The sequence below is a fragment of the Acinonyx jubatus genome, chromosome A2, assembly GCF_027475565.1.
Source record: "Acinonyx jubatus isolate Ajub_Pintada_27869175 chromosome A2, VMU_Ajub_asm_v1.0, whole genome shotgun sequence".
Classification (NCBI taxonomy): domain Eukaryota; kingdom Metazoa; phylum Chordata; class Mammalia; order Carnivora; family Felidae; genus Acinonyx; species Acinonyx jubatus.
This window is the reverse complement of record NC_069383.1, coordinates 128,866,997-128,892,475: the sequence shown is the minus strand read 5'-3', so window position 1 is coordinate 128,892,475 and position 25,479 is coordinate 128,866,997.

The following is a 25,479-nucleotide window of genomic DNA, read 5'->3' as shown; positions in this document are numbered from 1 at the left end:
GTGTATATACGTGAGTGACTTTGCAGGACTAATTTTTAATACATTAAAATTTCTTCCCTAAAATTAGATCATAGGTCATTTATCAAAGCTTGGAAGCTGTTTACATCTTAAGGATCCAGTTATTTATCATTATTCTCGTTTAGGGTTTCCAAAGTCAACATGACCAGGGGCGAGGCAGGTATGTAAATAATGAAAAGAGCCAGGTAGGAAACAAGGCTAACTGGAGTATATTACACATGGGTAAACAGGGTTGTGGCTAATCAGTTCCAGCTAATTGGTGCCATTTGGGACTCAGATTAAGTACCGTCACATATTTGCTTTTCTAGAGAAGCCAGAAGTCTGGAATTTCTATGAAATTTTTCTGACTTTTAAGTGTTTGTAATTAAATCAAATATTTAACAAGAATTGCACTGCAAGGATTACATTGCACTAGACCTGCAAATGTTAACCCCATGTGACCCATAAGCCACCAGTTTGCAAATTTTGGCCTGGTCCATTCCCTTCATCTTACATCTGAGAAAACTGGGACCCCAGTACATTAACTGACCCATCTGAGGAGGTCTCAGAGACAGGGGCAGGGATGTGTCTTGAATCACAGGTGCCAAGACTGTTTACCCTGAAAACCTATGAGAAGGCACAGCAGAGTAATGTGCTAGTCCTGAATCATAGTGGTTGAAACTGTGATGAGTCGAACACTTCACAAAAAAAAAAAAAAAAAAAAAGAAGGTATAATAATCCCCATCACAAGCCAAGAGTTGTGATTTAGTTTGGTCAATTTGACTGAAGTATAATTTACAGACAAAGCACTGTACCTATTCTAAATACAGGGCGGAGTTTTGGCAAATGAAAACACCAGTATGATCAAGGTGCAGAAGATTCCCATCTCCCCAGAAAGCTTCCTCCTGCCCCTTTACAGTCACCATGCCCCCCACCAACAAGCCCCAGGAAACCAGTAATCTGCTTTCTGTCACTATAGATTAAATTTGCCTTTTCTCAAATTCCATAGAAGTAGAGTCATACAGTGTGTACCCTTTTGTATCTGTTTTATTTCACTCAGCAGAATGTTTCTGAGATTCATCCGTATTACTGAACTCACGTGTTTGTAATGCTGAGGCATAGTCCATTATACGAGTTAACCACCGTTGGTTTATCTCATCTCCTGTGATGAAAATTTAGATATTTTCTGTATGAAGGAAGCTACTATGAACGTTCATGTGCAGGTCTTTCTGAGGACATAGGTCTTCATTTCTCTTGGGTAGATACCTAGGGGTGAACTTGCTGCGTCGTATGGTAAGATCATGTTTCACTTCATAAAAAAAGTGCTCAGTGAATTTAGAATTGTGAGTTTAGACAGAATCTGTAGCGTTGCTGGAATGCAGAAACCCTCTTATCCTTACTCTAAGTAAATTCTTCCATGTTTTCCTCTAAATTCTCATCGACAAGCATAAATGAATATTTCCTGAGTCACTGAGTTAGAATTTTCTTTCCCCAAGACTTTGGGGAGGAACAGAAATGGACAAGAGATCAGAGATCACTCCAGTACAGACAGCTAGCAAGCAACATCTGTGCAACCTCTCTGAACAGCCCTTCATAGGCATGTGCCTTTCTGACTCCTGCCCCTACGGTCCAGGTCAAATCGTATCCCCCCTCCTTGTTTTACCTCCAAATAATCTTCTCACACTCCTGCCTACCTATTGCCAAAGCAAGTCCAGCCAGACGCCTGAGTTTTGCCTGAGAAAGGCTGTCTTAAGATGAATAAGATCCCGAGGACTGCCAAATCTAAGATTTACCCCAGTGATCAGTGAGACATGAAAGGTTTGCATGAGGTTTCATGCAGATGTGAATGCTGGTCCCAGAGGTAGAATAACAAGTGTGCTAAGCCCAGCTAGTTCATTAAAACTTTCTTGACTCAACAATTTCTCTGAAGATTACTCTAAAGAAAATATGTGTTTATATAGTACTTATCACCTCTTTTTTCTTCTTAAAAATGAGATGCTAAGACCTTTAATCCAAAGGGAAGTCTTAAAAGCTTCAGGATGAGATCACAGAATTGTTTCTCTCCAGGAGTATTTTAGGATGATTGCCATCACCCAGGAGATGCTCCAGAAAAATCCTCCGTGAAACAGTAAACTCCAGATAATACAATAGTGTCATCTAATTGGGAAAAAGTCAATACTTGTGTAAAGTCTGAGTTACAAAGATACTTTAAAAAAAGAAGTGCAGGGTCTTATTTTTGGTTTATGGGAGCTTTTTGATAATGTCAGAGGGGAGAATACGCAAGGCATAGACCTATGTGGCACATATACTCTGCCGTTCTCAATGGAGTGTGCCAATGGCAAGCATTGCTAATTGGTCATGGTTTTTAAAGGACAGTGTTTTTTTTCAGAGTTATTCAGTAGTGAAGTGTACAGTGAGGTCTAGAATTTGTTTCTGATACCAAAATTAATTGGCCTTTCAGAAAAAAAGAGATTATAATAAATATTCTAAATACAGTGGAAAAATGGCTGTGTGTGTGTGTGTGTGTGTGTGTGTGTTGTGTGTGTGTGTGCTTGCACGCACATGCAATGTGTTTGGAGAGAACAGATTTTTTTTTTAGTCTCAGGGAGTTTGATTAGGCAGTTCAGATTATAACATTTGGTGTTTCTGATTGCAGATAAATTATGATTGATAAAATGAAACAAGGTTTAGAGTCACCATATTCAATAAAATAAACTTAACTCTTTTGAAATATAGAGTAAATATCTGACAGAAATGAGCACTGATATATAATTTTTCATGACATTGTTCATCAACTTGGAGTTAAAGATATGCTTGAAAAGTATTTTCGGCAGATAATTAATGTTAAACTGACTGACAAACTCAGGAGCCTGTAAATTGAGGATGCACTAGGGAATGTTATAAAAATTACTAGATATTGCTAGTGATTTAACTTTAAAATCCAAATATCTCATTACTCCTTCTCTAAACTCTAGGTTAGTTCCAGTAAAGATTTTTACCAGGTTTATAAAATGAGTTATATAAAAAGGGAGAAGAAAATCTATTGCCACGTGAAACTACTTTTCTGTGAGAACAAAGATTCTCAATGTTTTGTCTTCTAAAGCACGCTGCAGAAATAAGCTGCCTTTTCTGGGTGAAAGAAGTCTGCAGCTGTCATTTCTCACTTCCAAACAAAAATTCCCCTGGTTGTCAGAGACATCACCTCATGGTTCTTGCTGATCTTATAATTATAAAAATGTTAGAAATTTTAACTTACAGAGAAGCTGATATTAACAAATTATTATCTGCTGTGTATATTGTGTGTCCAAATAGTTCGTGATGATTGCCCTGGAACCGTATAGCTTGAGTTTAAACCCCGGCCTTGCCATTCATTAGTTTTGTGATCTTAGGCAAGTTACTTACCCAGTCTCTCATGCCTCAGTCTCCCCATCCATAAATCAGGGATAATAATAATACTTACCTCATAGGGTTAATGCAAGGGTTAAAGAAATTTATATTTGTGAAGTACTTAGAGTAGTGTCGTGTGTGTGTGTGTGCACGTGCACACACACACACGTGTATGTGTGTAATAAGTGCTATATAAGGACCTGGTAAATAAAAATAAATTACATATGAAATAAGGACTTTTTTGCTAACAGATTCTAAAATCCGTATCGTATCCTATGAGTGTTTAATTAGGCAATAATTACCTAAAAGCAGATTATTTATAATTGATGCACTTTGTTACCTAATCAGTTTTGATTAATATTTTCAGGCAAAGTATGGAGATAAAATTACCCATGATTTTATTCTCCCACAATTAATTGTGAAAAATATTCTGATGAAGAACATTTCAAACTTTATGACAACGTATATACGTACTTGCCCTTGATCTTTTTAAGAAAAACAGGATAATCATACTTATTTAAGGTAGTATGATACAGGCTGTATGTGGACAGGATTTTTGCCAGTTTTACTACCGCTGAATTTCAGTGTCTAGAATAGTGTTTGGTATAGAGTAGGTGTTCAATAAATATTTATTTAATGGAATAAAGTTTTTTATTGTAATACAATTTTTACTTCATGTATTTGAAGATATTTTAGTGGTGTTAAATATTCTTCTTCCAATATTACATGTCATTTTTAATAAGTGGTTAATATCTTATCTGATTAATATAAATATTTCTTCATCCTCTCCCCCATTGTCGGACATTATCATTACTTCTCCTGTCTTGCTATTTCAAACAAATACCGTGACAAGTACTCATAGCAAAATTTGTATTCACCTGATTATTTTCTTGGCGTAGCACCTAGACGTGGCTCGCCAATGAATTATATAGAATTTTAAGGCTCATGATTCATTCAACATTTACATAGTAAATGTTTACCAAATATCTAACCCGTTCCCTTTACTGGATACCTACATGGGAACACCATGGTGAGTCAAGCAGGTATAGTACATTGCATGGATCTTAGAGTCTAATGCTGAGTTTGGTAAACTATAGACCGTGGGTCAAACATAACCTAAACTTTTTTTTTAATTAATGAAGTTTTATTGGAACACAGCCCCACTTAAAAATTTATGTACTGTCTGTGCTGTCACATTACAACGGTGGAGTTGGATAGTTGCTACAGAGACTGTATGCCCTACCCAGCTGAAAATACTTAAGTTTTTTTTTAATGTTTATTTATTTTTGAGACAGAGGGAGACAGAGCGTGGGGGGGGGGGCAGAGAGAGACGGAGACACAGGATCTGAAACAGGCTCCAGGCTCTGAGCTGTCAGCACAGAGCCCGACGTGGGGCTCGAACCCACCGGCAGTGAGATCGTGACCTGAGCCGTAGTCGGATGCTTAAGCGACTGAGCCACCTAGGCGCCCCTACAGCTGAAAATATTTACCAGCTGGCCCATTACAGAAAACAGCTTGCCAACCACTGATCTAGTCAGTTTTAATTTTGGCAAGTTACCCTCCAGAAAGTTTACGTTCTCAACTGTAACCCAGGAAAAATCCTCACATTAACAAGGCAAACATGTCTTGGTCTTCACCGGATTTATTTATCTTTTCTTAAGGAACTCCATACAACACAGGCCATTTTTAGCATGACATGCATGGATAATCACAAAATCTGAAATTAGTGGGATCAGAATTATTGAGATTTACTTTAAATGAGAAATATTGGTTGAGCCTGTGTGATTGAGCCCTCAGCAGTTTTACTGAGCTTTCCTTATATGCGCATAAGGACCAAGAAGCCTTGAATAAGTAAAGTCACTCATAGCCTTAGCTGCCTAGAAATAAGACTTTAAAAAATGCTGGGACTGTTGAAAGCAATGGTACATCAATTTACATATGAAGTCCATTTTGTTTATTCTGAAACTAACCAACATTACCTTAATGACTTATGTAAACGGAAATATCAGTTATTTGATTTTTCCCCCTGCACTGGCCTCACACAGGCACACTAATGATTATTTGTCAAAGTCACACTGTTTGCTTACAAGGTATGAAGGCTTTCTAGACACTATAATGACGGCTCTTGATTCACTTGATAATATTTAGAATAAGCCATAAAAGCCGATCTCTGAACGAACAGACCGCTTTTATTGGCTTTTAGTGCTATTACTGCTGTCATAAGTGGAAAATTGGCCTAATGCAAGCAATACTGCTGTGTCATACTGAAAAACTGCTGCTTGGTTTTATAGTTTATTTCTTCTGATGAAAGTATGGCCAGGTATGGGGATGGTTTTATCACCTCCTGTGCTGCAGGGTCTGCTGCCACCGTGGTCTATGCTTCATCTGAGGAACCAGGATGGATGCACTTGAAGATGTGTAGGAGCTTGGGTATGGTCACAGACCTGTGTTCATTTGTTAATTGATAGCCTGCTGGCCGGATTTTATTGGCTCCTCCATGTTTTAAATTAAAATTTATTGAGATATTACTTATGTGTAATAAGTTTCACAAATCTTAAGCATACAGATTGATTTAATTTTTTGTGTATGCCCATGTAACCACTACCCATCAAAGAATAGAATATGTTCAGCACCTTAGACAGCTCCTGTCACCCCACTCCCAGTCAACACCTTTGCCCTAAGAGAAACCACAGTACTATTCTGACTTCTATCACTATAGATTACTTTTGCCTTTTCTTCCTATGAATGGGACCATATAATGTAAATTCTTTTCTATTTAACTTCATTTGTCGAATATCATATCTGTAAGATTCATCCATGTTGTTACACGTACCAGTAGTTCATTCTTTTTATTGCTATGTAGTATTTTCATTGCAGGACTATACCACCATTTCTTTACCCATTTTATTGTTGGGGGACATTGAGGGTGTTCCCAGTGATTGACCATTTTGAATAAAGCTGCTCTGAACACTCTCGCATATGTTTTTGTGCAAGGGACACTCGTTCCTGGTGGGTGTAAACCTAGGAATCAGAATTTCTGGATTGTAGAATGGGAATTTTCTTTTTTGTTGTTTAGCTTTTCGTAGATACTGCTTAGCAGTTTTCCAAGACGTACATCCATCAGTAGCATATGAGAATTCAAGTGCTGTGTGTTGTTGCCAGTGCTTGGTATTGTCAGTTGCACTATTGTTTTAATAGCTTTAAATGCTTTTATATGCTGCATGTACAGCAAATGCAAGACAAGTGTTTTCTGTACATGCAAGGAAAATACACTTGTCTTTGGCATATGTTTTCTATGTACACTTGAGCATGTGTGGAGAACACAATGGGCCATAGAGAGGTGGTGAGAACACAAGTTTTAGAATCAGAGGGATTTAATTGACATCTCTATCTCACCAGTTGAAAAATGAGTGGCCTTGGTAAAGTAACTCGTGTTACCTGATGCCTCAGTTTCCTCTCCTGTAAAGCATAGCAAAAGACCACAAATTAAAGTGTTGTCATGAAGACAAGTGAAATGATGTTTGTAAAGTAGCAAGCTAGAATATTGTCTTGAATATTGCCTTCCTATGGGAAACATTCAGCCCCCTCCTGATCTGTTCCCCTATCTCTCTGAATTGAATATTTGACTTTCCTCAGTGTAACGATTAAGATTACATGCTCTAGAGTTAAACCGCATTTTATTCAATTATGCCTTTACCATTTAGTAGCCAAGTAGTCTTGGATGGGCCACTTAGGTTCTCTGGCCCTCACTTCTCTTAGAGCTCCCTTCATGGTGATTGGGGTGTTAAAATGAGACCACATATATGCCTGATGTAGGGTAAAAGTTCAAAAAAAATAAGATTGCTCCAGTTGTGTCAAATAGAATGCAGGAATCCAATTATCAGATGATATTTTACACCCCTGGGGATTTGTCCATGATGGTTCCTCTCTCAGAGGGATCCTCATCATAATTACCTTCCTGTTCTCTCCCACAGGTTGACTCTTTCCTGTGTTTGAAACTCAGTTTGGTAATTCTCTTCATTACTCAGCTTTCCCTGACTCCAGTAGTTGTGCAAAATTCTTATACTCATAAATCACCAGGGCACCTTGTTTGGAATGCAGATTCTTTAGTTCCACAGAAATTTTGGTTCATCATATCTTGGGTGGGTCTCATGAAATCTTCAGGCTTACGAAGCTCTTTGAGCGATTCCAGTGTAGGTGGCCCCTTGACCTGCTTTAACACTCTGTGTACCATACATGGCAATTTCTGGCTTGAAACAGAAGCTCTACTGGACAGACACACTACTCAAAAAGATGGGTCTGTCACTTAGAATCTGATGTTTTCTCCCACTGAATTCCCAAGCGGCCACCTGAATTGTTCCTACCACCTACATTTTGTAAATCATGTCATGTTACAAATGCAATCGATTTCTTATTTCTCCCTAACTAAAATCTAAAATCTTCTCTCACCCAGCCTCTAATCCTCTATGGCCTTCACTCTTACCACTCAGCCTGCCTCATTGGCCTTGAACATGGCAAGCCTTCTCCGGACTCAGGGACATTGCACTTGCTATATCTCGTGCTAGAAATTCTCTCCCTGTGGATATAAACATGTCTATTGCCCTCATTTCATTCTGGTTCCTTGCTGGTATGTTAACCTAATCAGAGAAGCCTTTCTTAACTACCCAATTTGTATGCTACCTGCTTCTACTCCTTAACACTTCTCCACACCAGACATTTCATATACTTGATTGTTTGTCTATTGCCTACCATACTCCACTAAAATACAAACAAAATGACTTTTTAAAATATTCTTTCCACAAAGCTTAAAACAGTGGCTAGAAAAATGAGGTGTTAAGTAAGTATTTGTAGAATGAATGACTCTGCCAACATTCTGTCACCATAACGAAATGGGAAATGAGAAATCAGAGATAAGTCTTATAAACATTGAATGTCCAAGATATGCCTATCACTAAGACCTACTCTGGTAATAAGGAAAATGGGGCAGGAGACTGAAGAAGCCGTTGAGTATCCCAGTCGCCAAGTGTTTGGGGGCTACTACCTGGAAACTTCAGTAGGATTCTCTCCAGCAATGGGTTTTGGTGTGATGAATAATCAAATAATAGAATCTACTTATCTTGGCACTGACACTGGCTGCACGGTGCCTGGCAGATAATAAATGCTGAATAACTGTGGAATGAACAGGACCTAGATTTGGCAGAAGCTAAGTCTGATGGATATCGTTATTCTTCATGTGTACTGTAGACATATGCAAGGAACAAGGACTTTGAAGGCATGCAGAGTTGAATTCAAATCACACGTGTGTCACTTACTAGCTTCAGCTAGTCCCAGTCTCTCTTCGTCTCTGTTACCTAATCTATACAATGGGCATACCTGGGTCACCCACTTCCCTCTGCGGGACTTGCACAGATGAAAGGAATTGATGTTTGGATAAGGTTCTTTGTAGCTGTTATCACGATAAGGGTCGGGGTTTGGATGTCTGAATTTTAAGGGCGTTTCCAGTTAAGAGTCCTGATTTCATACAGAGTAAGAGAGAATAATGATTATGTGATGCTTATTTCTTAAGAGAGAGAGACAGAGAGAGAGAGAGATTGAGAAAAGAAGGAGGGGAAAAAAAAGAAGAAAAAGGATCCAAGGCAAGTATGGCCAAATGTTAATAACTCCTGTCAAATCTGGGTGGTGAATAAATAATATATTTTTAAAAGAATGTATAAAATGTCCAAAGCCAAGTAGTTAATATATGTGCTATTAGTAATCTTGCAAGTTTATTAATATTAGATCTGTTTCTGATCCCTGCATGTTAGTCTTTCCACCATTCCACCATCCCACCTTTATACAGAAGGCCTTTACATGTCTTTGGGTGACAGAAATACTGGCTAATGGCTTCTTAAAATCCTGAATAGAACTTGATTTTAAGGCCCAGTTAGACTGTTTTTCATGAGTACAACTCTTAAAACCGTCACCTTGTTCCAGTTAAAGTTCCATGAAAGCAAGGGTCATGTTGTGTTTCATTTATAGTTTTTTATCTCATTAGACAGACATAAGGAATGCTAACTAGCAGAAAAAGTGAGAAGGGCAAGCAAGATATTGGTACTTGTTCATCCCTATAATATTTTTTCCTGTAATCCTGCCCTAAATTTTCTAGTGAGGTTAACTCAATTCCAACTTGTCAGCTATCAAAATTTGTATTTGACTCTTTATATGTTTGTATCAACCTTTCTGAAAACGAAAACAAAAACAAAAGCAAAAGGGAATTCTTTGAAGAAATCACCAGTAAATAAAGTAGGTAAATGGAATTGATCCATGTTATTGAAGTTTCACTGACAGTGTTACGTGGGTTACACTTTAATCACTCTAGTTCCAAATTACTTGTTTCTTACCCAGGAAAATAATATTCTTGAAGCAATTTTACTTATCTCTGTAGGAAACATATCTTGGGCAGAAAGAGCATTTTTTTTTACCTATTTTAATGATTAACAACTATGGTTCTGGACCATATGAGGTTTGCACCCAACTTTCCCACTTATCACATATTGATTTGGGGCAAATTACTTATATTATCCAGAGCTCAGTTGTCTCGTTTGTGAAATGGGGATAATAATAACAGTCATCTCACTCGTTTTTGAGAGAATTCAATGAATTAAAACATGTAAGTGCTTAGGACAATAGTGGGTAAATTGTAAGCATGCAATATATGTACACTGTTATTATTATTATAACTAGTAAGTTGAGTTACTAATTTTTCCTTCCAGAACACTTATCTCCCTTCTCTGGACTGGCCCACAATCCCAAACTGGCTCTATTCCTGTATTTGTCACAGTCTATCAGACTTTTCCTGTTTCTTTGCCCTTATCTCCCACTACACCCTGAGATTCTCCTGAGAAGGGACAATACCCTTAGCACAGTGCCAGGAGTGTTAGTGGACAAAAAGGGCACATCTTTGGCAAATGTGCTTTCACTCTTCTGTCTGGTACTCGTGGTAGTGTTGTTCCTCTTAACCCACTCAGAAGCTTCTTCAGAACAGCATCCTAGGACTCCGTGACGATAGATTAGAACCAAACAGTTCAAGATGGAACGTATTGGTTCCCCATATAATAGATGTTCATCAAGGGAGTAATATAAATTTCCTTTGTCGGTTGATGTATTTGTTTATTGTTTAAAAACTTTAAAAACAATTTTTAGAGTAGTTTTAGGTTTATAAAACAACGGAGAGGGAGGTTCAGAGATTTCCTAAGCTTCCTGCCCCCACACATACATAGCCTCTTTGATTATAAACCAGATGGTGGGTTTTTGTTTTGTTTTGTTTTGTTTCGTTTTGTTTTGTTTTGTTTTGTTTTGTTTTGTTTTGTTTTGTTTTTAACTAAGGATGAACCTAACTCCAAGATGTGTAGCCTGCATCTGCCCATCTTGTCGTTCACTTCCTGGCAGAACGTAGGAGTGTGATACTTTCTGTTTTCCCATTCTCCATTTCTTACTGAAATTTGTCCCAAGTTTTAGTTTTATTATAAGAGTCATTCATTTGTTAAGTTCTGCCCATCACGTATGAGACATCATGGCTCCAGAGATGAATAGACGATCTCTTTCCTCAAGAAGGTAAACATTAACATAATATAAAGCTATTACTTTATGACTAATTTTATGTGTATTAACCTCCCCTGTTCTACTGGGAGCTCTGTGGCCCCTTCAAGACATGGGGCAAATTACTCCATCTCTCTGAATTCATGCTTCTTTCCACAAAATGAAGATAATAGTACCTATCTCACGGAGTTGTTGTAAGCATTAAGTGAGAATATACATCCTGTGATTTTCTCTCATAATATCGGTAACAATTGTGTTTAACCAATTATTTGTAATATGTAATATCTGCCGACCTCGACTGGGACCTCTGAGTGTTGTTACTATGGCTGACTTGATCCCCTTGATAGTTTCAGGTACTGTGCCTGACACATAGTTAACTCATTTACTGTTAATCCCTACTGAGTGAACCTACAAATACCTGCAAAGATGGAATTCAAGCTCTGTGTGTCTGGCTCCTTTAGTTTGGGAGACATTGAAAAAAGAAAGTTGATAAACTTATTTTGAAAATTTTTTATGTAGGAGTACTTTGTATCTGTTATGCATTTTAACACCTTTTTATCTTGTATTGGGATGCATCCTTCTTTTTTTGAACAATAGCCTTTTTAAACCGACTAATAACTTGACAAAAGTAAAATTAATTTCTAGCATGACACCTATGAAATGTTCTCTTTAATGATATACAGATGCTTAAAACTATATATTTGATGCTATCTGCCTACCTACCTACCTACCCACCCATCTGTAACTTGTGGATAAAGGGAAGAATTCCTTCCTTTACATGGTTATACCAATGGAAGTGCACAAAAATTGTAAAAAAAAAAGTTAGCAGTTCTGTTCAGATTTTTTTCTCAAATGGTTGAATTAGTTTTGTGGATCTATTTTCCACATAATGAACTCTTTCCAAATAGGCTTCATTTATTTATGATTTAAAATTATTTAATGAGAGAAACATGTACAGTCGTTTACTAAAAATTGAAGTGATTACCTCTTTGAGAGACGGGAAGATTTTGTTGGTCATGCAATCTCAGGGCTTTGATTTTTGTTGTTTGACAGAAAAGCAGTGGCATATTGCATGGTAGGAGGGGCAGACGTTCAGTCCCGCCCCTGCTTTTTAGATTTTAGGAAGTGTTCTGCTTATTTCCTTTCCTTTAGCTTAGAAGTCCTTACCGTATTTTTACTCCATGGAAGCCTGGTAAAGCCTATATAATGTTTTCAATGCATAAAATAAAATAAATAGGATTAGAAAAAAACCAATTACATACAGTTAGCAAAATACTTGACATTTTTTGATAAAGCAATATATGTGTACATTTATCAATAAATTTGGTAAGACCTAGAAATTGAAAAACTAATGATGAGATAAGAATAAACAGTATTAATGGGTGCCTGGGTGTCTCAGTCGGTTAAGCATCCAACTTCAGTTCAGGTCATGATCTCATGGTTTGTAAGTTCGAGCCCCACATTGGGCTCTGTGCTGACAGCTCGGAGCCTGGAATCTGCTTCGGATTCTGTGTCTCCCTCTCTCTGCCCCTCCCCTGTTCATGCTCTCTCTGTCTCTCAAAAATAAATAAACGTTAAGAATAAACAGTCTTGAAACTAGTCTAACACTGTGTGCTTACTGGAATTAAGATAAAATCAAAATAAAAAAGAATAACCAATATTTTGAGACACCAGTGACAATTATAATGTGATCCGAAAATATCCATGATTTCTGTTCTTCACAAAATCACAGTTGTTGCCAATATCACTCTTGTGATAGTGCCTATATTTATGAGTGAGGGGAATTCTAAATTTTAGTTAGAGATTTGTGAAAACAAAACACTTCAGCTTTACTTCGGGGATATAAAATTTTTGTTAGCTTGGTTTTTGTCCTCAGGTAAGACTTGTTAATAGGTCTGTTCCTTTACTTGCCATTTTGTCATTTGGCCGAACACTTCACCAGAAGAAACGGGATTTTTTTTTTTATGACGCTAATATTCATCCAGACAGTCTTAAGGAAAAAAAATAAAGATGAATGAGTATCTGAACCTTACTGAAAAGAAATAAAAAAGACTCTCTTATGAAGCCTAAAGAGATTTTTGGAGCCGGAGAAGGAGCAAAGTTATCTGATGAAAGAGCGAGCACACAAACAGAAAACCCAAGCTATCACTCAGGAACATGATGGCACTTTGGCCAAGAGTTGAATGAATTTTTAAAACTTATTCATTTTTGTTAATGATGCAGCTTGGTTTTACAAAGCCGTTGTCATATTTTAAGTATTCTCGGGTTTGTTTCCTTTTCTCAGTGCTTTAGAGACATCAATTGTTCAAAATAATACTGCCCCAGGCTTTAAAACTCCATGTATGGGAATTTATATTTTTCTGTAGAATGAGAAACACATCATTCTTAAGAACGAAAAATACATTGATTTTTCGCATACTCTGCTTTATAAAATATTTTCTCTTTTTGCTAATGGAACCTTATAATTCAGTGCGAGGATACTTAGATTCCATTTTATTTCGATTTGACAGTATTTATGAGTACTTACTGTTGCCAGACACTGTGTAGATGTGTAGGGAAATCTGGGAAAGAATAAGAAACCACACATACCCTGATGGTTTCAAAATGGTCAAGTAAAGGGAGAAAAAGACCTAAAACATGGCCTTGAGAAAAAAAAAGTAAACTAATAATAATAGTAGTTACTATTGGGTTCTCAGTCCTTTTCTTTATTGCTCATTCAGGGAAGTAGCTTTCATCTGCAAATGACAGAAAATTCCAACTCACACTGGCTGAAAAAAGATCATTTATTTTTCATGTGTCAGTTCATAAGTAGGATGGTTCAAAGATGATCACATCCATCAACAACTCTTTTTTTTTATTTACTTTTAAAATTTATATCCAAGTTAGTTAGCATATAAGTGTGACACTGATTTTGGGAGTAGATTTCTTAATGCCCCTTACCCATTTAGCCCATCTCCCCTCCCACAACCCCTACAGCAACCCTCTGTTTGTTCTCCATATTTAAGAGTCTCTTGTGTTTTGTCCCCCTCCCTGCTTTTACATTATCTTTGCTTCCCTTCCCTTATGTTCATCTCTTTTGTATCTTAAAATCCTCCTAGGAGTGAAGTCATATGAAATTTGTCTTTCTCTGACTAATTTCACTTAGCATAATACCCTCTAGTTCATTCCACATGTTGCAAATGGCAAGATTTCATTCTTTTTGATTGCCAAGTAATACTCCATTGTGTGTGTGTGTGTGTGTGTGTGTGTGTGTGTGTGTGTGAGCGTGTGTGTATACCACATCTTTATCCATTTATCCATTGATGAACATTTAGGCTCCTTCCATACTTTGGCTATTGTTGATAGTGCTGCTATAAACATTGGGGTGCATGTGCCCCTTCGAAACAGCATATCCCTTGGCTAAATACCTAGTAGTGCAATTTCTGGGTTGTAGGGTAGTTCTATTTTTCATTTTTTGAGGAACCTACATACTGTTTATCAGAGTGGCTGCACCAATTTGCATTCCCACCAGCAGTGCAAAAGAGATCCTCTTTCTCTGCATCCTCGCCAACGTCTGTTGTTGCATGAGTTGTTAAAGTTAGCCATTCTGACAGGTGTGAGGTGGTATCTCATTGTGATTTTGATTTGTATTTCCCTGATGATGAGTAATGTTCACTAATTTTTCATGGGTTGTTTGGCCATCTGGATGTCTTCTTTGGAGAAGTGTCTATTCATGTCTTTTGCCTGTTTCTTCACTGGATCATTTGTTTTTTTGGGTGTTGAGTTGGATAAGTTCTTTATAGATTTTGGATACTAACCCTTTATCTGATATGTCGTTTGCAAATATCTCTCCCATTCCATTGGTTGCCTTTTAGTTTTGCTGATTGTTTCCTTTGCTGTGCAGAAGCGTTTTATTTTGATGAGGTCCCATAGTTCATTTTTGCTTTTGTTTCCCTTGCCTCTGGACATGTGTTGACTAAGAAGTTGCTGCGGCCAAGGTCAAAGAGGTTTTTGCTTGCTTTCTCCTCAAGGATTTTGATGGCTTCCTGTCTTACATTTAGGTTTTTCAGCCATTTTGAGTTTATTTTTGTGTATGGTGTAATAAAGTGGCCCAAGTTATTTTTTCTGCATGTTGCTGTCCAGTTTTCTCAGCAACACCTCCTGAAGAGACTGTCTTTATTCCATTGGATATTCTTGCCTGCTTTGTTAAAGATTAGTTGGCCATATGTTTGTGGGTTCATTTCTGGGTTCTCTATTCTATTCCATTGATCTGAGTGTCTGTTTTTGTGTCAATACCATACTGTCTTGATGATTACAGCTTTGTAATGCAGCTTGAAGTCTGGGATTGTGATGCCTCCTGCTTTAGTTTTCTTTTTCAAGATTGCTTTGGCTATTCGAGGTGTTTGCTGGTTCCATACAAATTGTAGGATTGTTTGTTCTAGCTCTGTGAAGAATGCTGGTTTTATTTTGATAGGTACTGCATTGAATATGTATATTGCTTTGGGTATTGTTGACATCTTAACAGTATTTGTTCTTCCTATACAGGAGCATGGAACCTTTTTCCATTTTTGGTGTTTTCTTCAATTTCTTTCATAAGCTTTCTATACTTTTCAGTGTATAGACTTTTCACCTCTTTGGTTAGATTTATTCCTAGGTATTTTATGGGTTTTGGTACATTTGTAAATGGGATCAATTCCCTGATTTCTCTTTCTCTTGCTTCATTGTTGATGTATAGGAATGCACCTGATTTCTGTGCATTGATTTTATATCCTGCAACTTTGCTGAATTCATGGATCAGTTCTAGCAGGTTTTTGGTGGAATCTTTTGGGTTTTCCATATAGAGTATCATGTCATCTGCGAAGAGCAAAAGTTTGACCTCCTTCTGGCCGATTTGGATGCCTTTTATTTCTTTGTGCTGTGTGATTGCTGAAGCTAAGACTTCCAATACTATGTTGAATAATAGTGGTGAGAGTGGACATTCCTGTCTTTTTCCTGACCTTAGGGGGAAAGCTCTCAGTTTTTCCACATTGAAGATGATATTAGCGTTGGGTCTTTCATATTTGGCTTTTATGGTCTCGAGGTATGATTCTTCTGTCCCTACTTTCTTGAGGGTTTTTATCAAGAAAGGATGCTGTATTTTGTCGAATGCTTTCTCGCCATCTATTGAGAGGATCTTGTGGTTCTTGTCCTTTCATTTATTGATGTGATGAATCACATTGATTGTTTTGTGGATATTGAACCAGCCCTGCATCCCAGGTATAAATCCCACTTGGTCATGTTGAGTAATTTTTTTAATGTATTGTTGGAGCCGGTTGGCTAATGCCTTATTGAGGATTTTTGCATCCATGTTCATCAGGGAAATTGGTCTACAGTTCTCCTTTTAGTGGGGTCTTTTGTTTTGGAATCCAGGTAATGCTGGATTCATAGAAAGAGTTTGGAAGTTTTCCTTCCATTTCTATTTTTTGGAGCAGATTCAAGAGAATAGGTGTTAATTCTTCCTTAAATGTTTGGTAGAATTCCCCTGGAAAGCCATCTGGCCATGGACTTCTGTTTTTTGGGAGATTTTTGATTACTAATTTGATTTCTTAACTGGTTATGGGTCTGTTCAAATTTTCTATTTCTTCCTGTTTCAGTTTTGGTAGTTTATATGTTTCTAGGAATTTGTTCATTTCTTCCAGATGGCCCATTTTATTGGCATATAATTGCTCATAATATTCTCTTACAATTGTTTGTATTTCTGCTGTGTTGGTTGTGATCTCTCCTCTTTCATTCTTGATTTTATTTATTTGGGTCCTTTCCTTTTTCTTTTTGATCCAAGTGGCTAATGGCTTATCAATTTTGTTAACTTTCAAAGAACCAGCTTCTGGTTTCATTGATCTCTTTTACTGTTGGGTTTCAATAGCATTGATTTCTGTTCTCATCTTTATTGTTTCCTGTCTTCTGCTGGTTTGGGGTTTTCTTTGCTGTTCTTTTTCCAGCTCTTTAAGATGGAAGGTTAGGTTGTGTACCTGAGACCTTTCTTCCTTCTTTAGGAAGGCCTGGATTGCTATATACTTCCCTCTTATGACTGCCTTTGCTATGTCCCAGAGGTTTTGGGCCATGATGCTATCATTTTCATTGGCTCCCATGTACATTTTAATTTCCTCTTTAACTTCTTGGTTAGCCCATTCATTCTTTAGTAGGATGTTCTTTAGTCTCCAAGTACTTGTTACCTTTCCAATTTTTTTCTTGTGGTTGATTTCAAGTTTCATAGTGTTGTGGTCTGATAATATGCACGGTATGATCTCGATCTTGTTGTACTTGTTGAGGGCTGATTTGTGTCCCAGTATGTGATCTATTCTGGAGAACATTCCATGTGCACTGGAGAAGAATGTATATTATTCTGCTTTAGGATGAAATGTTCTGAATATATCTGTTAAGTCCATCTGGTCCAGTGTGTCATTCAAAGCCATTGTTTCCTTGTTGATTTTCTGTTTAGATGATCTGTCCATTGCTGTAAGTGGGGAGTTGAAGTCCCCTACTATTATGGTATTATTATCAATGAGTTTCTTTACGTTTGTGATTAATTGATTTATATATTTGGGTGCTATCACATTTGGTGCATAAATGTTTGCAATTGTTAGGTCTTCTTGGTGGATAGACCCCTTGATTATGATATAATGCCCTTCTGCATCTCTTGTTACAGTCTTTATTTTAAAGTCTAGATTGTCTGATATAAGTATGGCTACTCTGGGTTTCTTTGTTGACCATTAGCATGATAGATGGTTCTCTATCCCGTTACTTTCAATTTTAAGGTGTCTTTAGGTCTAAAGTGGGTCTCTTGTAAACAGCATATAGATGGATCATGTTTTCTTATCCATTCACTTACCCTATGTCTTTTGATTGGAGCATTTAGTCTGTTGATGTTTAGAGTGAGTACTGAAAGATATGAATTTATTGCCATTATGTTCCTTGTAAAGTTGGAGTTTCTGGTGGTGTTCTCTGATCCTTTCTAGTCTTTGTTGCTTATTGTCTTTTTTTCCTTTTTTTGATCTTTTCTCCCCTCAGAGAATCCCCCTTAAAATTTCTTGCAGGGCTGGTTTAGTGGTCACAAACTCCTTTAATTTTTGTTTGTTTGGGAAACTTTTAAGCTTTCCTTCTATTTTGAATGACAGTCTTGCTGGATAAAGAATTCTTGGCTTTATATTTTTCTGTTTCTGCACATTGACTATATTCTTCCACTCCTTCTTGGCCTGCCAAGTTTTTGTTCATAGGTCTGCTGCAAACCTCATCTGTCTTCCCTTGTAGTTAAGGGCTTTTTTTTTCCCTTGCTGCTTTCATGATTCTTTCCTTGGTTGAGTATTTTGTTAATTTGATTATGATATGCCTTGTTGGTGGTCAGTTTTTGTTGAATCTTATGGAGGCCTCTGTGCTTCCAGGATTCTGATGTCTTTGTCTTTCCCCAGGCTAGGAAAGTCTTCCTCTATGATTTGCTCACATAACCTTTCTACCCCTTTTCTCTCTCTTCATCTTCTGGGACCCCTATGATTCTAATGTTGTTCCTTTGTAACGAGTCACTGATTTCTCTAATTCTTAAATCGTGCTCTTTTGCCTTAGTCTTCCTCTCTTTTTCTGCTTCAGTATTCTCCATAAGTTTGTCTTCTATACCACTGATTTGCTGCTCTCCCTCATCCATTCTTGTCGCCATGGCATACATTTGAGATTGCAGCACAGTTATAGTATTTTTTATTTCATCCTGACTAGCTTTTACTTCTTTTATCTCCTCAGAAAGGGATTCTAATCTATTTACAACCCCAGCGAGTATTCTTATTATTGTGATTCTAAATTCTGGTTCTGACATCTTGCTTGGATATGTGTTGATTAAGTCCCTGGCTGTCATTTCTTCCTGCTCTTTCTTTGGGGCGAATTCTTTTGTTTCATTATTTTTAAGGAAGAAAAGGAATTAATAAGGTAAAAAATTAAATTAAATTAAAAAATTAAAAACAACATACACGCACATAAAAGTCAAATAAATGATGCTAGATCCTAGGTGTGTTTTGGTCTGGGTGTTGAAATGAGCTTGATAGATGAGAGAAAAAAGGGAAAAAGAAAAAAAGGAAAATGTTTGCAAATTTGAAAAAAATGAATACAATGAAATAGAATAAAAGTAAACGATGGGAGTAAAATAGAATTTGCAAAATTTACAAAAAAGTAAAAAATACAGTAGAAAAAATTAAAGAGAAGTATTTTTAATAAAAATTGAAAATGAAAATAATTTTTTTCTCTTTCTGTATTCAAGAAAAATAAAAGAAACAAAAAAGAAAAAGAAAAAGAAAAAAAAAGAAAATTGAATACGTGGACCAGTGAACAGACTGAAATACGATTGAAATTACATCATTTTCCCCTAGAAGCCAAACTATGAAGCAATTTATAATCCATAAACTAAGCAGAAGAAGAGACTTGTGGTGTTCCTGAAGAGCGAGGTTGGCCTAGTTGGGCAGGGTTTAGTGTAATGGCTCTGTTCTCCACTAGATGTTGCTACTTAGCTTACTGGGGTGGATTGTTATGGCGCTTGTAGGTGTGTATGTGCATGGCCAGGAGGGGTGACAATGGTATCACCCAACTACCCAGTCTCTAGTATCAGAACTCTGTTCTCCCTGATCAGCTATCATGCACCTGTCCTTTGTCTCTGCCTTCCATCCACTCCCTGCTTTTACATCGTCCATGACCAAGCCATCAGGTTGCCAGGTGGCATCTCCTTCCTGAGTTTTACCTTAGATGCAGCTGTGTTTCCTGACCCCTCACTTCTGAGTATCTGCGGCTTTGACCTGTTTGACCCTCTGTGGGAGGGTCTCACTGAGCAAAGGTTGGGTGCCAGCTGCACCCAGGAACGTTCATGGGACTGTGCTGTTGCGGATGCCCAGAGCCTATGGCTAGCTGCGAGTCCACCCCAGAAAAAGTTTGTGTGATTGTGTAGCAGCAGTGTTTCAGTGATAATGGAAAATTACAACACACATCTGGCACCAGGCTTCACCCTTAACGACCTTGTTCCAGCACCAGCAAATTTGGTTGTTCTCTGGGGTCTGCTGGGACTGGGTGGCCACACAGCCTCTACCAAATGTCTTTCCAGCAGGGGAACCACCTTTCCCTGTGTGGCCCTAGAATCCCCAGACCTCACTCTGCTCCTGGAGATTCGCCCTTGCCACCAGAGCCCTGCCAGGTATGGAGCTGTGGAGTTTCAGACTCTGTGTTCTCCCTGTTTATAGAGTCTTAATGGAATTTAAGCCCTTTCCTTTCTCCTTTCTCCCTTTTTAGGTTCAATTTCTATGGCTGTTTCCACTTTTCCACTTTCTCTCCAGCTGCTTTTGAGGGGGTGCTTTTCCCATACTCTCCCCCATCTCAGTTCTCTCCGCAAGCAAAAACAGCTCGCTGCCCTCTGTGGCTTCTTTCTCCTCCAGTTCACCTCTCTGTGCCATAAACCTGCTGAGTTCTGTGGTTCAGGTTGTGCGGATTGTTGTGTTAAAGCTCAAATCAAATTTCTAGGTGTGCAGGATGGTTTAGTATCAATCCGGCTGTATTTCATGGCCACGAGACGCAAAAAAACTTCCATGCTATTCTGCCATCTTGGCTCCTCCCCCTATCAACAACTGTTACAACAGCCTTTTTTTCCCATTTTTTGTCCTGGGTCATTCTGGGTTAGGTGCGTGGCTTTATTATCAGTCTGATAATAAATTTTATGATGGCAAGTTGGCTTCCCCACTTTCAGGTGTCACATGAAAACTTGACAGCATCCAAAAGGGAACTTAGTAGCCAAAAAACAAAAACAAAACAAAATAAAGCAACCAAGTATTCAAAAATCTTCACCAGATACACCCAGCAGGCTACCCCCCGGCCCCAAGTCTCACTTTCCTCACAGCCTCTTTGTACAACATTTAAGTGAGTGTCTAACCTGGATGTCAACTTGTTGAGGACACCAACAGAGTTCTTTTTTTAATTTCTTTTTTAACATTTATTCATTTTTGAAAGGCAGAGAGAGACAGAGCGTGAATGGGGGAGGGGCAGAGAGAGAGAGAGACACAGAAACAGAAGCAAGCTCCAGGCTCTGAGCTGTCAGCACAGAGCCTGATGTGGGGCTCGAACTCATGGGACATGAGATCATGACCTAAGCCAAAGTCAGCCGCTTAACCCACTGAGCCACCCAGGCGCCCCATAGAGTTCTAAATCTCTTTTACATCTGACAGCTTATTCAGAGCAGCAGTATTTTTACTGATGGGGAAAGGGTGAAAGCCTCGTTTATCAAGACATTTTCCTCACTTTCTTATAGTAATAATGATAATAATAATAATAATAATAATAATAAAATGAAGGGGTTCTTTGCATCCCTTACCAAACCTTAGATTTCCTTTTCCTATAAGACCCAAATAAATTGTAGCTTAACACATGAGATGTCATGAGATATAACTTGAACCCCATGTTTCTTTTCCCTCTCTAAACCGTCAGCTGATTGTCTCCCTAAGTGGTGGAACCAAAGTACATGTGATCTTTTTCCGTAGTAACTACTGCTTCCAGAACCTACCAGAGAACATTATTGGACCTCATTTTATTTCATCAAAGTCCAACACTTAGCCCCAGTTTCCAGACCTGTCACTTTTTACACCAAGATGCTGCTTTACATCCTTTTCCAGATAAGGTAATTTTCAAAAAGTTTAAGATAAATTTAAAAGATTAAAATAAGTTGTTATTTAATTCATGCTAGGTGGAGTAAACACTGTAATTCCTATGTTTCCAGTTGAGCAAAGAGCTTGATCATTCACCAAACAACCTGGGTGGTATCTTTGATGTGTCTGTCTCCTTTATCTCGAGAACTAATTTACCAGGAAGTCCTCACAATTCTAATTTTCAATGAATTCCCAGTTCATCTTCTTATTCACATTGCCATTCCTTAAATTCTTACTCTGGTTGCCATAAGCCCTTCTACCTGCTTTTCACCAATCAACTTTTCCTCCTTTCCAATCCATACCACTGCCAGAACAGTCTTTCTGAAAGGCAAGTTTAATAATGACCCCTCTGTGTTTTCTGCTATTTAGTATTTTATCAATGCTTTCAGCATAACTTCTTTCCACTACTGATCAGTACTGTGTGATCTGCTTCCCTGGTTTAGCCTGTTTCCAGGCTCTAATCCAATGTCCCCCAGTGTATCATGGCTTTACCAATGTTTGTTGATTGACCAATGAGGATATGTACCATGTTTTATCAAACATTTCTTCGGAAATTATGCAAACCTATTTCTCTCTGAGTCCTTGCTTACTTTAAAAAAAGAGAAAGAGAGAGAGAACAAACTGGATTTATACTTAGGCACACTTCTCTTGTTGAATGTAGCATGGACAATTTTAACAATTATACAAACTGTTTTGCCTGGTTCTGGATAGTCATTGTAAAATGAGTTCTTACAAAAACAAAGTGAAAGAACCAAAGGGTCTACCTGTTTACTGAAATATGCGAGGGGAAGTTGAGACAGAGGTTGTAATGTAATTGCTCCCAACCGCAAAAAGACTGAGTGTCTTGGTGAAAATGAACTGTTTAGATATTTGAGCCAATAACGGGCTGTAGACTATACCTTTGCTTAACCCCCAAGTTATTCATTTAGTTTCTCCTCCTGCTAATGCCACATTCATGTAATGTCTGTCGTGTCATTGCCTTGTGGAACAGTAAGCATTGTTGTGTCATCACATTTCCTTGAGCTGCATTACATTTCTTCTTGGGGGGTGGAAATATATTCGACTTGGCTTTCTCCTTATGTAAAATGAGGCATTAAAATCCTCCATTAGGCTTTTTGCTACTGTTGTTTTCCTTCTGTGAGGTAGATGTTAAAAATGCAGGTAATTAGAAAGTATCATTTGGTTACCTAGCTTTTTTGAACTCTAAGCTTTACAGTTTTAACTAAATCATGTTATTGTAACCTCACAGGCTTCTGATCACCAAAGTATAACTGAGATTAATTCATGATTGAAAAATACCATGAATGCAGTACCCGCAATGGCTATCTGAATTATATTTGTTTCTGGCTTAAAGCTTTTAGAGAACAGTATCTTTTATTCTTTGTCAAATCCTACTCTTTAAAGATTTAAGGGGACAAATTTTTCAAAATTCTAAATATAACAAGGAAAATTAAGGTCATGTCTAAGGTTGACAGTGGGATGCTACTTGGTGTATATGAGAAACCAAGGCTGTGTGTAATATGTGTAATATAATTTTCTTGCTGGAGAGATGGTATGACCAGATAGGGATATCTGAAAATTAAAGTCAGATTTGTCATCTAAATACCCGTAAGTTTTCAGATTTTGATCTGTTTATTGGCCATGCAAAAATATATTGCTGTTTCATAATCTGATAATAGTTAATTCTGCCGGTAGAGTTATTTCTCCCCTACACTTTGATGTGATACATTTTATTTCCAAGTGCTTGTTTCACAAACATCACCAAACAAAATAAGATATCCACTTCCCTCCTCCATTGGCCATGTTTTGTGTTTAGTTAGCCACCTTCAACAGGAAGATATTAAAATGATTAATCCTTGTAACTTGCTTGTGTCTTAAGTGACTGGAAATCATGAGGCTGAACTCCAATTGTTATCTCTTAAACATGAATGCGGTATAATATTACAGAGTTGTAATTCATTTTGAACTGTTTAATCACTGCAATCCGTAGATAAGTTGGCTTCTGAATCTTCGCCTAATGTCATAACTCAGCCCTCCTTCCCATTCAAAACACCATGACCAGGCTGAAGATAGGTGTTTAGAGAATTCAGCTGAATGAATAATAGGTTTAAAAATGCATCATCTGGGGCGCCTGAGTGGCTAAATTGGTTAAATGTCCCACTCTTGATTTAAGCCCAGGTCATGATCTCACAGTCATGGGGTCAAGCCCCACCTAGGGCTCTGTGCTGAGCGTGGAGCCACCTTAAGATTCTCTCCCTCTCCCTCTGACCCTTCCCCACTCACATGTGCATGCTTTCTCTCTCAAGTAAGTAAGTAAGTCAATAAGTAAATAAATAAATAGAAATGCATCATCTGCATTGTTTCTACAAACTTTCCCCATCTCTTTTGAGTTGTCAAAAATAAGCATCGGTGAGGGGTTACTAGTTATCTACCTTCAACTGTATTTCCAAGCAGAGTCCATAATGGGAAAGCACTGGATTTGGAATCAGAATACCTGGAATGAGACCTGGCCCTGTTGCCTCTCAGCCATGAGACTTAGGACCATTGCCCATGTTTTGGCCAAGTTTATCTAAACTTCTCTGACTTCAGCTTCTTCATCTGTCGAAAAAAAAGCATGATAAGGCTCTCTGTGGTTAGGAAACTAAACTGAAGCACTGGTGTATAAAACATTGTAACCTGTCACTTGTAAGCCAAAGGTAATGGGTGAGGACTCTTCAAGATGCTTTTCCTTCGTTCACTTGTATGGAACATCTAATAGGTGTTGTAGTATGAAAATTTAAAAGAAAACATTTGAAACAAACTGAATATCCAAAAATGGGAGATTGGTTGTCTATATTTTATTACTTCACCAGTGGAATACCATGTGTCCAGCCATTGAAATGATGCTACAAATCTATATTAGCCTGGATAGGAATTAATATTCATTTACAAGTAATATTAATTACTTGAATAACACATTATTAGGGGCACCCAGGTGGCTCAGTCTGTTAAGTGTCCAACTCTGGATTTCAGCTAGGGTCATGATCCCACAGTCTGTGGGATTGAGCCCCTTGTTAGGCTCTGCACTGACAGAATAGACCCTGCTTGTCATTCTCTTTCTCCGTCTCTATCTCTATCCCTCCCCCATGTGCATGCACATGCACACGTGTGCATGCACGCTCTCTCTCTACCTCTCTCAAAATAAAGAAACATTTAAAAAAGAAAAGCACATTATTAAACGTATTGTGTAATCAGATTCTATTAAAATTACTAATTTTTGATCACGAATTGCTAATTTTGTATGCAGGCATACAAACAAGCTTACAAACACATGAATTGACTCATGAATATAAAATATATAAGAAAAGATGTAAAGTGGCTATCTCTTGGTGTTGGGATTTGGAGTGGTTTTGGTCGTTTGTATCTTCTCATTTTTCTGAAATAAACATAGAATATTTACAAAAGCCACTACAGACGTTAGAAACTCCAGTTTCGATCCAGAGGCTTCCTGTAATAGCTGGTAACTCCTTCTTTCTCCTACCCCTTAATATCCAGTCCATGGCATTTGGGCCAGCACTCTCTTGGCTGCCAGTACCTTTGTTTCCATTGCCATGGCAACCAGTGTCCCACTTCAGAAGTCATACTTCCTCATCTGTGGATGCAACAAACTTCTAACTACTCACTCAGTTTTCACTCTTTGCCTCTATTTCTCCCCTTCCAATTCATCTTCATAAAGATCGTCAAATCACAAAGGTTTGCTGGAGTTGATTCTGTTACCTTGATACTGCCTGCCTTCCCGATTTCAACCCCAGATGTATTTGATCCCCTCTCTTCATCCTAGGACATTGGGTCCTACACATTG